An 11,598-nucleotide genomic window follows, 5' to 3' on the forward strand; every position below is an offset into this window, starting at 1 on the left:
GCTCCTGAATAGACTTGGGTCTTTTCCTCAGCTTTCTGCAGAGGCCATATCTGAAGTGACGCCTCTGCCTGGTGCATGACCTTCTCGGGGGATCCCAGGAATGAAAGCTTTCCCAACTCCAGGGCACAAGGACCTGGCAAGCCTCTGGAGGCATTGCATCAAGAATAGCTTATTAGCCCAGACAGGTCACATGGTCCACCCATGTGGACCACCATGGTGCACCTCCCTCCCAAGGGCAGGGAGGGAGCAGGGCCTGGCCTTGGGGCTCTGGGGATGGGGGAGGGGCTGTGGTGCCTGGACCAGGGCTGGGGGGAGGGGCTGTGGGGTGGGGCTGTGGTGCCTGGGCAAGGGCTGTGGGGTGGGGGGAGGGGCTGTGGGGTGGGGCTGAGGGCCTGGGAAGGGCATGGGGCCAGGGGTAGGGCTGTGGTGCCTGGGCAAGGGCTCTGGGGATGGGGGAGGAACTGTGGGCTGGGAGAGGGGCTATGGGGCCTTGGGAGGGGCATGGGGCTGGGGGAAGGCTGAGAAGTAAGATCTAGAATGAGGCAGTGAATCCTCCAAACTGGAGATTCAGTCTGTCCCAGAGGAAACCATGGGGTCGTTGGGTGGGGTAGGGGGAGCAGAGAAACGCAGGAGAAGCAGAGGGGACACACGGAGTGGGCAACAGGTGGAATGTGCATGGGGAAGGAAAGGGCAAATATCTCCCAGATCCCCCAAGTCCGGGTTTCTGCCCCAGAAAGGTGAGAGCCACAGGTGTAGGTGGGGCGTTCCTGAGGGACACATTCCACATGTTGCCAAGATCCTCCAAGACGGAAAGGTCCCAGCAGCACCTGCCTTCCCCTGCAGAGAAGCTGTGACCCCTAGTTTCCCCACAGTCAGTCTGTCTGTTAGCAAATACCCCTTGGAGGTCTGGATGGCCGGCGGGTGAGCAGACCTGCACCAGCGTGGGTCTCCTTCCCACCACCCTTGGCTGCCACCCGGCCTCTGTTCCCCGGGCCCCGCTTTTCTGACAGTCTCTTGCCCAGTCACCAAATCGACTTCCCTCTTAGGGATCGACCCGGTTGCCACTCCTTCAGGAGACCTCCCCTTCCCTGGGATTCTGCTTTGTGGCTCTCATTAGCATTTCCCTCCTATCCCCCTGAACATTTCTCTTCAGTGTCTCTTCTTGGCGCATTCGAACATTCAAGGAGGGGAATGTCAGCAGCAGAGGTGGAGAGAAGCACTGAACAGTAAATGCTCCAAAACCTTTTGCCTTGGAAGCGCTGGGAGCCTCCTGCTGTGGGGTTGACTGTGGGGCCTGTGCTGCATGTGAGCAGTGACCCCAGTGACAGCCCCGCCACGCCCCTCCACGCCCCCGCCTCCTCTCATGAGCAGCATTGGCGCAGTCCTTTGCACTGTTTTTCTGGGCTCCTGGGGGCAGGCCTGCAGCCAAGGGAGCTGGACCACCCAGGGCCTGGCAGGGGGCGGGTTGCTCTCCTACCACACCGCAGGAGGGGAAGGGGGCTCAGGTTTCACCTACAAATTTCAACACCTGCTTCTTCCACAATCAGGGACCTTCCACCTGCCTTTCTGCACGCTCCCGCACTAACCCCTGCACTCCGCTAAAACTGCCCCCGTGCTAGTCTGAGCTCCTGCCCACCCTCTTCCTGCCTCTCCATCACGTGTAAATGCCACCTCCTCCATAAAGCCCTCCCTGATTCCCTGGCAGGAGTCACCCACACTGCCTCTCTTCTGGGGCTTTCATAACAGTGTAACTTATCTCCTTCCCCACCTGACTGTGCTTCCTGGCCATGGAAATTTGCCTCAACTTTGCTTTCCTCCAGTACCTAATGATTCCAGAGGAGTAGGTCCTCAATAAATAGGCGAGAATTCATCAAATTGGGGTGGGAGTGGCAATCGGAGAAGCGACCTGATATGTACTTAAGAGCTCCGTCCCCAGCTTGTTGCTTTGGAAAAGAGAGTGAAATTGGTTTTTTATTGAATCTGCTCTTTGCAGAGTGATTTTGTGCTCTTTGTTGGGCCAATTGCAGTTATGAAGATGAATTATGACAGGCGGGCACCCGTGTGCCTGCATTACCGTGTGCTGGCTGTGTCATTAGTGGCCGGCATCTAGGAGGGGAGTTTGTTGATGTTTCCATCAGAAAAAAAAAAAAAACAAAAAACATTAGGATCCATAAAAAACAACGAGCAATGATATTTTCCTTTTTATTGGTCATTTTAAAACATTCGCTGATAATTTCCCCCATGCCTAATAGGCACATGCTTGTGTCTTTAGGTAAATCCAAAATTTGCAGAAACGCATTCTTATGATTGTTCAGCTTCCTCCCATCGTGAAGCCCAAATAATCAACTTCCCAAGGCAGCAGGCGTGGGGTTCCTGGAGGGCATTGACCCGGCCATACGGGTCACCTGGGGCAGAAGGACTCACCTGAGAGTGAGCACTGACTGTCCAGCTGTCCTCCAGCCAAGGGGGTTTAAACCTGAGAGCATTAAAGGCAGCACAGATGGGGGAACAAAGCCTGGGCTCTGGAGGGAGGGGCCTCCGCAGCCTTCAGGATGCCCACAAGACCCACCCTCCTGTCTGTATTATGGAGCTGGACAGACCTCTGAGTAGGTGCCGGTGAGTGTGACTTTGATCATGTGTGTGTGAGCGTGAACATGCACATACTCGTGTGTTTGTGTCTGTGTGTTAGTGCATGGGGACATGTGTGTACATGTACACGTGTATCTCCAAGTGAGCATGTGGGTCGTGTGTGTACGTATGTGATCATGTGTGTCTGCCTTGTGAGTGTGATCGTCTCTGCATGTGATTGGGTGTATAGGTGTCCATAGCTCATGCAACCATCCCCAAAACCACTGTAGCCAGAGAGATGGAAGGAGCCACTGGACTGCGCCCAGCTGGGGCCCCACCCCAGAGATGACAATGACCTTAAATAACCCACCCCAGGCACCAGGGCTGCTGGGGAGGGAAACGGAGGGGAGCAGGGCATGGCCCTGCCTGGCTCAAGCTCTGCCTTCCATTCCATTTCGACCTCATTCAGGCCTACTGGTCCTGGTGGGAACAGTGAGCACTAGGGGCCCAGACCCATCAGTTTCCCACTAGACCCCCACAAACCACACTGCAACAGCCCTGGTGAGCTTCCAGGTGCAGGAGACACACCTCTACCCCAAGCAGTCTTGTAGCCATGTAGACCCCCCTCAGCACTCCCATCTCCCCGCTGAGGGCCCCCCAGGAACCAGGGAGCTCCTCTCATGTTTTAAGGGGAAAGTGAATTCTGGCGTGCAAACATTATCACACATTCATGCACTCGGGATCTAATTTTAGCTGCAAGAGGCTTTGTTACAAGATGCTCACATAATTAAGCAGCTTTGTTCCCGGGGTCTGGAAGCCTGTCTATCCTTCTGTTTCATTTAGGGGAGCAGCAGCCACTTGATGGAGAAGCTGAGAGCTCCAGGAGGCCTCACTTGCACAACGGACAGCCAGAGCCCTTTCCGTGCCTCCAGGCTCTTCCACGAGAAGAACCAGCCACAGGGCCTTTGCATGTCATTGCTCATCAGACACCCGGGAGCACCAGCCCCCTGTAGGGGACCCAACCATGTGAACTGACTCAGCGTGACCTGGGTGTACACTGAACCCATCTTTCTACTCATCTGCAGGTCTGGTTGAGGTCCCCTGTAAGCCACAAGGCTATCACAGCAGCTGGCTCTTCCCCGGGGAAGGAAGGGAGGTCTCTGCGGACCTGCTGCAGGAAATGGACCATCTACCAGGGGGTCCGGGTGATGCTGTCCTGATTCCAGGTTGGGCAGGAGGGTGGGAGGCCCAAGAGTCAGTGGGCCTGGCCGTCCAGCCATTCCGGTGCCCTTCCCAGCCTCCCCAGCGTCTGGGTCTTCTCCTTAAAGTCACACGGCGGGTGGGGGCCGGGAAGAGAGAGGGCCAGAGTTGGGATCTAGGCACAGGAGGCAGTCAGGATCTGGCTGTCCATCCCATCGAGACTCTAGGCTTGCTTCGGGGGGTGCGGGGACCCTTGGGTGCACGGCAGGTACGGCCTCCTGGCAGGCCTCACGTCTTCCTACGACTCCAGAGAAACAGTTTCATCAGGGGCCTTTCCAGACTGATTCTCGGAGCCAGGGCCGTGGCAATAAGCGTTGCCAGCGTTAAGCAGAGAGCGGCTGTGGGACAGCCCAGGACAGGCTCCGCACCACGGTGAGTTTGGCGGGGACAGGTGTGGAGGCCTCCCTCCGAGGAAGGGCAGCCCGCCGGGCCCTCCACCCCACCTGCTTTCACCACAGTGGCTCTGGGCTTCCCCGGGGCCAGGGGAAGTGCAGGGTCAGGACGTTCCAATGCTGGTTTCCCCAAATCTCTCACCCCGTTTTCTTCCCCTGGCACAGTTTGGCTCAGCCTGCAGGAGGGCAGACCAAGGGGCCCTGCCGCCATCACTCCAAGCCTGGAGAAGCTGTCGAGGGGCCCACACATCATCATCCACCTGGCCGGGGTCCAAACCCCAACACACTGGAGACCTGGTAGCGCGGCCTCATTCTGAACCCGAGGTACCCCTGAAGGGAGCTCTGTCCCTCCAGGCTGAGCAGCAGGTGGCTGAGGACGGTCCCTCTCTGTGTCCCCACCTCTGTCCTCACCCACCCACTCCGCCCCCAGCTGCAGAAACTCAGACACACACGCCCTACAGCCCATACCCCTGTTCTCCAAGCCCCGGAGCCTTTGCACACAGTTTTCTCTGCCTCAAGGTTCTTCTCTCATCTCTGCTGGGGTAATTCCTGAGAACCTTAATGTGTCTTAAAATCCACTATTAAGAAATATCCATCCTTTGGTCAAACCTCCAAAGCCCCATTTCCAGATTTTTCCTATGAAGGATCTGCACGAAACACTTGGCAGACCCCAGGACACTCCCTGGAGTGTCACTTACTGGAAGCTACATGAAGTCCCCACAGCCAAAGACTGTCAGGTGCAGCAGGAAGACAAATGAGCTTTGATGATGATTTCAGTGAAGGGTAATTTCTCATGTCCACGGATACTCCACAAGCACAGCTGTCAGAAGCACATTGTGTAAATCAGATGCCAATTAAATTAAATCCCCACCAGAATTAAGGCAGCAGAGTATCTTGTTTTCCTGCATGCTGGGCTCTCCATGGTGACAGCTGGAATACCGTCATCTCGGGTACATGGGGCAACAGCTGCAGGGACTCCAGGCAACTGCTTCCACAGTTAAATGGTTGTCAGCAACAGAAAAGTAGATGGCATTTTTGGCAACATTGGTAATATTAAAAATGTGAATAATCTAGCAGAAACAGAGCTAGACTGGGAGAGAAGAGAACCGAGTTTTGAGGTTAAGTTTCGGCAAGAATCACTTTTTACTCTTGCTTTGGTGCCCTGCCTTCCCTCCAACGTCCCCACCACCGACCTCACTCCTCTTCTTCCTCCTATTCATCTCCTGAGTAGGTACCATGTACCAGCTACTGCCAGCCAATGTCCTGGGGCCTGGACACTCAAAACTCCTCTCGATCCTGCTGGTCTCCTTGGAGGACCAGGAGGTGGGACTGTCCAATCTCAGCACCTTCCAGAACTTCACCTTCTGATGTCCCAATGTGAACTGTTGTCCAGATCTGTCCATCTGTCTGTCAGTCCTCTGTCTGACCTCCTGCTGAAGGGCACCCAATACATATCCCTGTACCTTCCCTCAGTTTTAAGTCTGGTTAAAAACAAAAGCACTTGGCGTTCTTGGGTGGCTCAGTCAGTTAAGCATCTGCCTTGGGCTCAGGTAATGATCTCAGGGTCATGGGATCAAGTCCCGCATCTGTCTTCCTGTTCAGTGGGCAATCTGCTTCTCCCTCTCCTCTGTGCTCCTCTCCTGCTCTCTCTCTCAAATAAATTAATAAAATCTTTTTTTAAAAAGGAGGGGGAAGAAAGGAATCCAGACTGGAGATAAGGCTGGAACATGGTTCCAGACCTAAGCAAGGGGAACCCAGGGAGTGAGAAACCTACGGATGATGTACTGAGTCTCCTTCATCTGTCACGCGTATGTCATGTATTGGTGTCTTTCACTCAGCAGGTGGAATGGGCATTGGTGTTAGAACCCAGTCAGGATGCTGTGGAGTACTCAAGTCCAATCCCAACCCAAGCTGGATATCCTGTAACTAAACATTAGGTTCTAAAGTTTATCTTCCAAAAATTAATAGGCAACAAAATTATCCACAACTGAATAGAAAGAAATTTTGAGGAACTAAAAATAATGAAAACACCACAAGGGGAACAAGCGACCACCCCTATGGCATGGAGCACAGAGGGGAAAGTTTGGAGATATTCACACTTAGGAATTCCTCAGAACATTAACACTAGAATAACTATATGATACAGCAATTCAACTTCTGGGTACACACCAAGAATTGAAAGCAGCATCTCAAAAATACTTGTATATCTCTGTTCTCAACAGCACTACACACAGTAGCCGAAAGATAGAAGCACCCCAGGGGTTCATGGATGGTGAGCAGATAAACAAAATGTGGCCCATACACACAATGGGATAATTTTCAGCCTTAAAAGGAAAGGGAACTCCGACACCTGTTTCATCATGCATGAATCTTCAGGATATCATGCTAGAGGAAATAAGTTAGTAACAAAAGGACAATTACTGTACAATGCCACTTATGTAAATACCTACAGTGGTCAAAATCATGGATACACAGTCAAATGGTGACAGCCCAGGCCTGGGAGGACAGAGAAATAGGGAGCTGCTGTTCAATGGGAATAAAGCTTCCATTCTGTAAGATGAGAAGAGTTCTGGAATTTGGTTGCACCCACCACGCAAATGCTCTTAACAATTTTGAACTGTACGCTTAAAGTGATTACAGTGGTAAACTCCATATGGTGTGTATTTTACTGTTAATGAAAAAAAAGCTGAAGTTTGGACCAGGCACCCTGCAGAGTTGAAACTCGGAGCCTGGGTGCTGGCATCCTGAGCCCCAGGGTGGCCCTGGGGGCTGGAAGATGGGCTCCCAGTTCCCCTGGAGCTGTCATCTCTGAAGGGGCAGGAACAAGGCTAGGTCTATGTGCACCAGGAACACTGCAGACTGGAATCCAGGGCTGGAACTGGGGCTGAAGGCACCCAGTCTAGGCTTCTCGATTAGGCAATGTGGGCAAGACACAGAGGGGAGGGGGAGGTCCCGTCTTCCTTCTGGGCCTCTAATCTCCTGTTGGTGCGGCCTCTCAGCAGAGTTCAGCTCCCAGCCACCTAGTGAACAGGGAAGCAGTTTGCAGAGTCCAGGGTGGGGTGACTTTGAGGGTGAGACATGCTGGCTCAGGGTCACTGATAAGGATCTAAAGTTGCCTCTGGGGGGTGGCTGGGTGTCTCAGTCTGTTCAGTGTCCAGCTCTTGATTTTGGCTCAGGTCATGATCTCAGGGTTGTTGGATTGAGCTCTGCATTGGGCTCCACGCTCAGCATGGAGTCTGCTTGAGATTCCTTCTCTCCCTCTCCCCCCTCTGCATGCACTCTTTTTTTTTTTTTTTTTAGAAAATTTACTTTATTTAAAAGGTATATATAATATGTCCCATGATATAAAATTCTAGAGAGTAGATTTTAAAAAGCATACTGGAAAATATAAATATCCATTTTCCTATGTATATCTTTTGTGCACTTAGAGTCTTTTCCTAGGTTTACATTTTTCTTTATTTTACAATCTGATTCTTACTTGTAGTAAAAACAAATATCATAGACAGGTATACAGCAAAAAGTAATTCCCTTCTATACATCTCTTTCTCAGATATTGGTAAAATCCTTCCAAACTTTCAAGCACACAAATATATTTTTGTTTTTTACATTCATGGTTTCACATTTATACATGTTGTTCTGTCACTTAATTTTTTCACTGAATACTGTAATGGAAATCTTTCATGATAGTACAGATAGAGCTACTTAAAAAAAATAGTTGTATTGCAGTCCTTTATATATCAATAACTATTTAGCTAGTTCCCTCATGAAAACTATTTAAGGTGCTTCCAATATTTTACTAATAAAAGCAATACAGCAATGAACATGCTGGCAGCTTATTTAGAGAAAAGCACTTATTGTATTTACCTGCATATCTTTACACCCCTCTCTTCCTTTTAAAAGTCAGATTTTTTTAAAGGACAAGTGAAGTATTAAAAGCAACTAATGGAATATGTAGATACTGTGTGAGTTCAAAGGGGAAAAAAATCAGGGTTTTAGCAAAACAATTTTATTAAGTTACTTGTGTCAACAAACCAGAAAGCCATGTAAAACTAATTTTTTTTAAAGATTATGTCTGAGCTGGGCAGATGGAAAGTTATCTAGATTGACTGCTCACTCCCTGTGGAATTTTTTGAGAATTCCACTTTATTTCTTAAAACCGTCCTTTTCCTGTTCCATGCTCAGAACTATGTGGTGCAGCTCAGTTCACTTGAAACTATCAGGCTTGTTTGGCAGCAGGTGATGGGCATTTTAAAAATTTAAGATGTTTCTAACAAGATGCCATCAGCCACAAGGAAGAACCTGGGTTGGTGGGCAGGAGGGATTTGTTTTGACAAGCCCCAAACTCCATGTACAATAAATGCAGGACATGGCTTCATTAGCATATGGTCTTAGGACAGCTGCCCTTTATTTTATACTCGTGACCTTGTACTTTTGAACAGTTGGTGGGTGTTTTCCTTGAATACTTGGTTTTGATGATACTGTTCTAGGCTCTCGTCTAGTTAGGCAATTCTGTGTTCTTCTTGACCTCATAAAAGGATATGACAACTATAAAGTGGTTACACTGTTGTTCAGATTCAGTAAATATTTCAATTAGGGAAGTAAATATTTTTAGACTGGGAGTGTAGCTAACTCTTGCTTTGGGAGTGTGCTCCTTAGTGGAGTGGATCTTGGATGAGGGGTTTTACAAGGAGTGTGTAATGGATATCTGGGCTATAAGTCTTAAGTCTTGACCCTGTCCAAAAAAAGCAAAGGAAATTTCTAAAGTTTTTCTTGCAGCAATGCACTGAAACAGAGGAGGGGTGCAGTTAAGATGCTTGCCTTTCTTATCCGCTGGTGAATTTCTAAGGTATCAGGCTTCCTACTGCTTCTGGCACCTGTTTTCAAGTGTCCCTTTTAAGGATTCAACAAAGTAGTAGAGAGCTCCACCTGACTCTTGTTATCTTCCATTTATTCAACATAGATAATGGGCGGTACCCGCAGAATGTTCTGATCTACTAATAATTGTGTTGTCCTTGCTGGGTGTGCTACCCTGATAGATTGGGAATTTCTAGTTTATGGCATAATTTCTCCTTAATTTTGTCTCAGGCCTTGATAAAACTTAGCTAAAAACATATGAGTGAGTTTTTCTCCGCCAAAAATTCCATGCTGCTGGGCCAGGCACAGCCTACTCTGTTTACCGGCAAGACTATGGTCAATGTAGGACTCCCATTCCTTCTGGTTGACCTACAAGACCCAAGACTAATGTATAACCTCCTCGTTCGTTGGCTGTGATCTTGTATCTAATCAATATGGGACTGAGGAGTTTTGGGGGTGACAGTTTTTTCAGCGTCGTCCTTGCTCCCTCCCTCTCCCAGGTGACTTGTTTCTTCCTCATTCTTCTCCTGAGTGCCATCAGGAAGGGGCCCCCAAATGCCTGGCAGAGAGAAGAGATGCACGGAGGGAGGCCTGGTGCTTGTATGAAGTGGGATGTCACTCAGCGCTCAGGGAGCTATCATACCCTCAAGGCAAAGCTGTCCTCCTTTGCCCTGAGCCACAGTCTTGGATGCCAGACCCATACTCTAGGCCAGGAGTGTCTTTACATCGCCCTAGGGCTGTGAAGCAAGAAGATTCCGTGGGGTCCCCAGTGGGAGAGGAGCAGCGCTTCCAATAGGCAAGGGTGAGTCTCCCCAGTTTGCCCTCCCCAGGCCAGTGTTCTCCCAGGCCCATCCCCGAAATGGAAAACCTACTCTCACTCTTCAAGGGTCTGTCCTTCCAGCCCTACCCGCTCCACTGGGCCACGGGAACCTGGAAACGGTGGCGTCTGGCTTCCCATGCCAGCCTCCATTCGGCCCCCAACTTTTGCCCACATGACCCACAGAGGAGACTCAAGAGAGCTATGCAGAGAAACTAGAACAGGCTTTAATTAATGAATTGAACACTACCTAAAGGTTCTGAGAGGAACGTGGGGAGAGGGGAGGGGAAATCTGTGGGTAGCGGCAGGAGTCCCAGGAGCTGTGGGACTGGAGGCCAAAAAGACCCGATCTCCGTGTACTGCCCCAAGGCCCATGGCCCCTGGGATCACAGGCGAGGCTTCAGGCCCCCACCTTCCTTAAAAATGGTAGGTCAGGGATTGGGAAGTTTTCCCAATGTTGGATGGAAGGCTGAGAGTCCGGTCTTGCTCCAGTACCAGGCTTGATTTGTGTCTCCCGTTCCACACTAGTCTTGCACCGGTGTCACATGGAAGTACACCACTAAATACGTCTCCAGGTAGTTTTGGCTCAGCCGAGCCTCTCCCTTTGGGCCCTTAGGAGGTGGGCTATGATGAGGGAGAAGATGGTTTCTTGCACGGTGCAGCTCTTTTACGTCCTCTTAGGTGCGGGGCACGGGATGACGGGTTCTTGGTGGCAAGGCTGGTGTTGGCCGTGCTGACCACAAAGGCGGTGGTGCTAGGAGGAGAGGCCAGGGCGCCCCCGTCCCTGTGGGCAGCCTTGCTGGAAGTGCCACCGTCCGATCTAGACCTCTCCTTGGTCTGGTGCCTGGGGATGTGACGAGAGGGAGGAGCACTCAGGGCTCCCGACTCAGGCTGGTTCTTTTTGCGGGCTCCCGTGGTCCCCGACAGGGTGCTCTGGCGTGGGCGGCCCCCTGTGTTCGGGCCCAGGCTTGCCCTGGAGCCCTGCGGGCCACCTGGGGCCCTGCTCGTTGATGCTGAGATGCAGAGTGCCCCAAATCTGGAGCACAGATCAGCAACATCATCTCCTCTCCCCAAAACAGGGGGTGCTGCCGAAAGCCCCATGCTGATGGGGGCCGGCATTGTGGTGTCATTTGAGAGGCCAGGGTGCTGGCTGTTGGGCCCAGCATGGGACACAGCGCCGGGCATTTGGGGGGCCACTGTCAAGGCAGGGCCAGCGGCAGTGGGCTGGGATGTAGAGGAAGATGTCTTGTTGCCCGGCAAAGCTCTTTTGCGCCTAGTCAATCTCTGGGCAGGGGATGAGGGGGTCTTTGTGGCAAGGCTGGTGTTGGCCGTGCTGACCACAAAGGCGGTGGTGCTAGGAGGAGAGGCCAGGACACCCCCGTCCCCGTGGGCAGCCTTGCTGGAAGTGCCGCCGTCCCATCTAGACCTCTCCTTGGTCTGGTGCCTGGGGATGTGATGAGAGGGAGGAGCACTCGGGGCTCCCGACACAGGCTGGTTCGTTGTGCTGGCTCCCGTGGTCCCCGACAGGGTGCTCTGGTGAGGGCGGCCCTCTGTGTTTGGGCCCAGGCTTGCCCTGGAGCCCTGCGGGCCACCTGGGGCCCTGCTCGTTGATGCTGAGATGCAGAGTGCCCCAAATCTGGAGCACAGATCGGCAACATCATCTCCTCTCCCCAAAACTGGGCGTGCTGCCGAAAGGCCCATGCTGAT

At 51.7% G+C, this 11,598-nt stretch overlaps 1 long non-coding RNA gene across 1 annotated transcript in view; it reads right to left on the reverse strand.

Moving 5' to 3' along the window:
* Positions 1–1,780, reverse strand: part of LOC309850292 — a 190,962-nt gene extending 189,182 nt beyond the window's left edge. The window contains exon 1 of the long non-coding RNA XR_014304172.1: positions 1,559–1,780. This is a non-coding gene — a long non-coding RNA (uncharacterized lncRNA). The remainder of the gene's footprint in view (positions 1–1,558) is intronic.
* Between the last annotated feature and the right edge of the window lie 9,818 nt (positions 1,781–11,598).

This window comes from Mustela nivalis, assembly GCF_964662115.1.
Source record: "Mustela nivalis genome assembly, chromosome: 16".
NCBI classification, from domain to species: Eukaryota; Metazoa; Chordata; class Mammalia; order Carnivora; family Mustelidae; genus Mustela; species Mustela nivalis.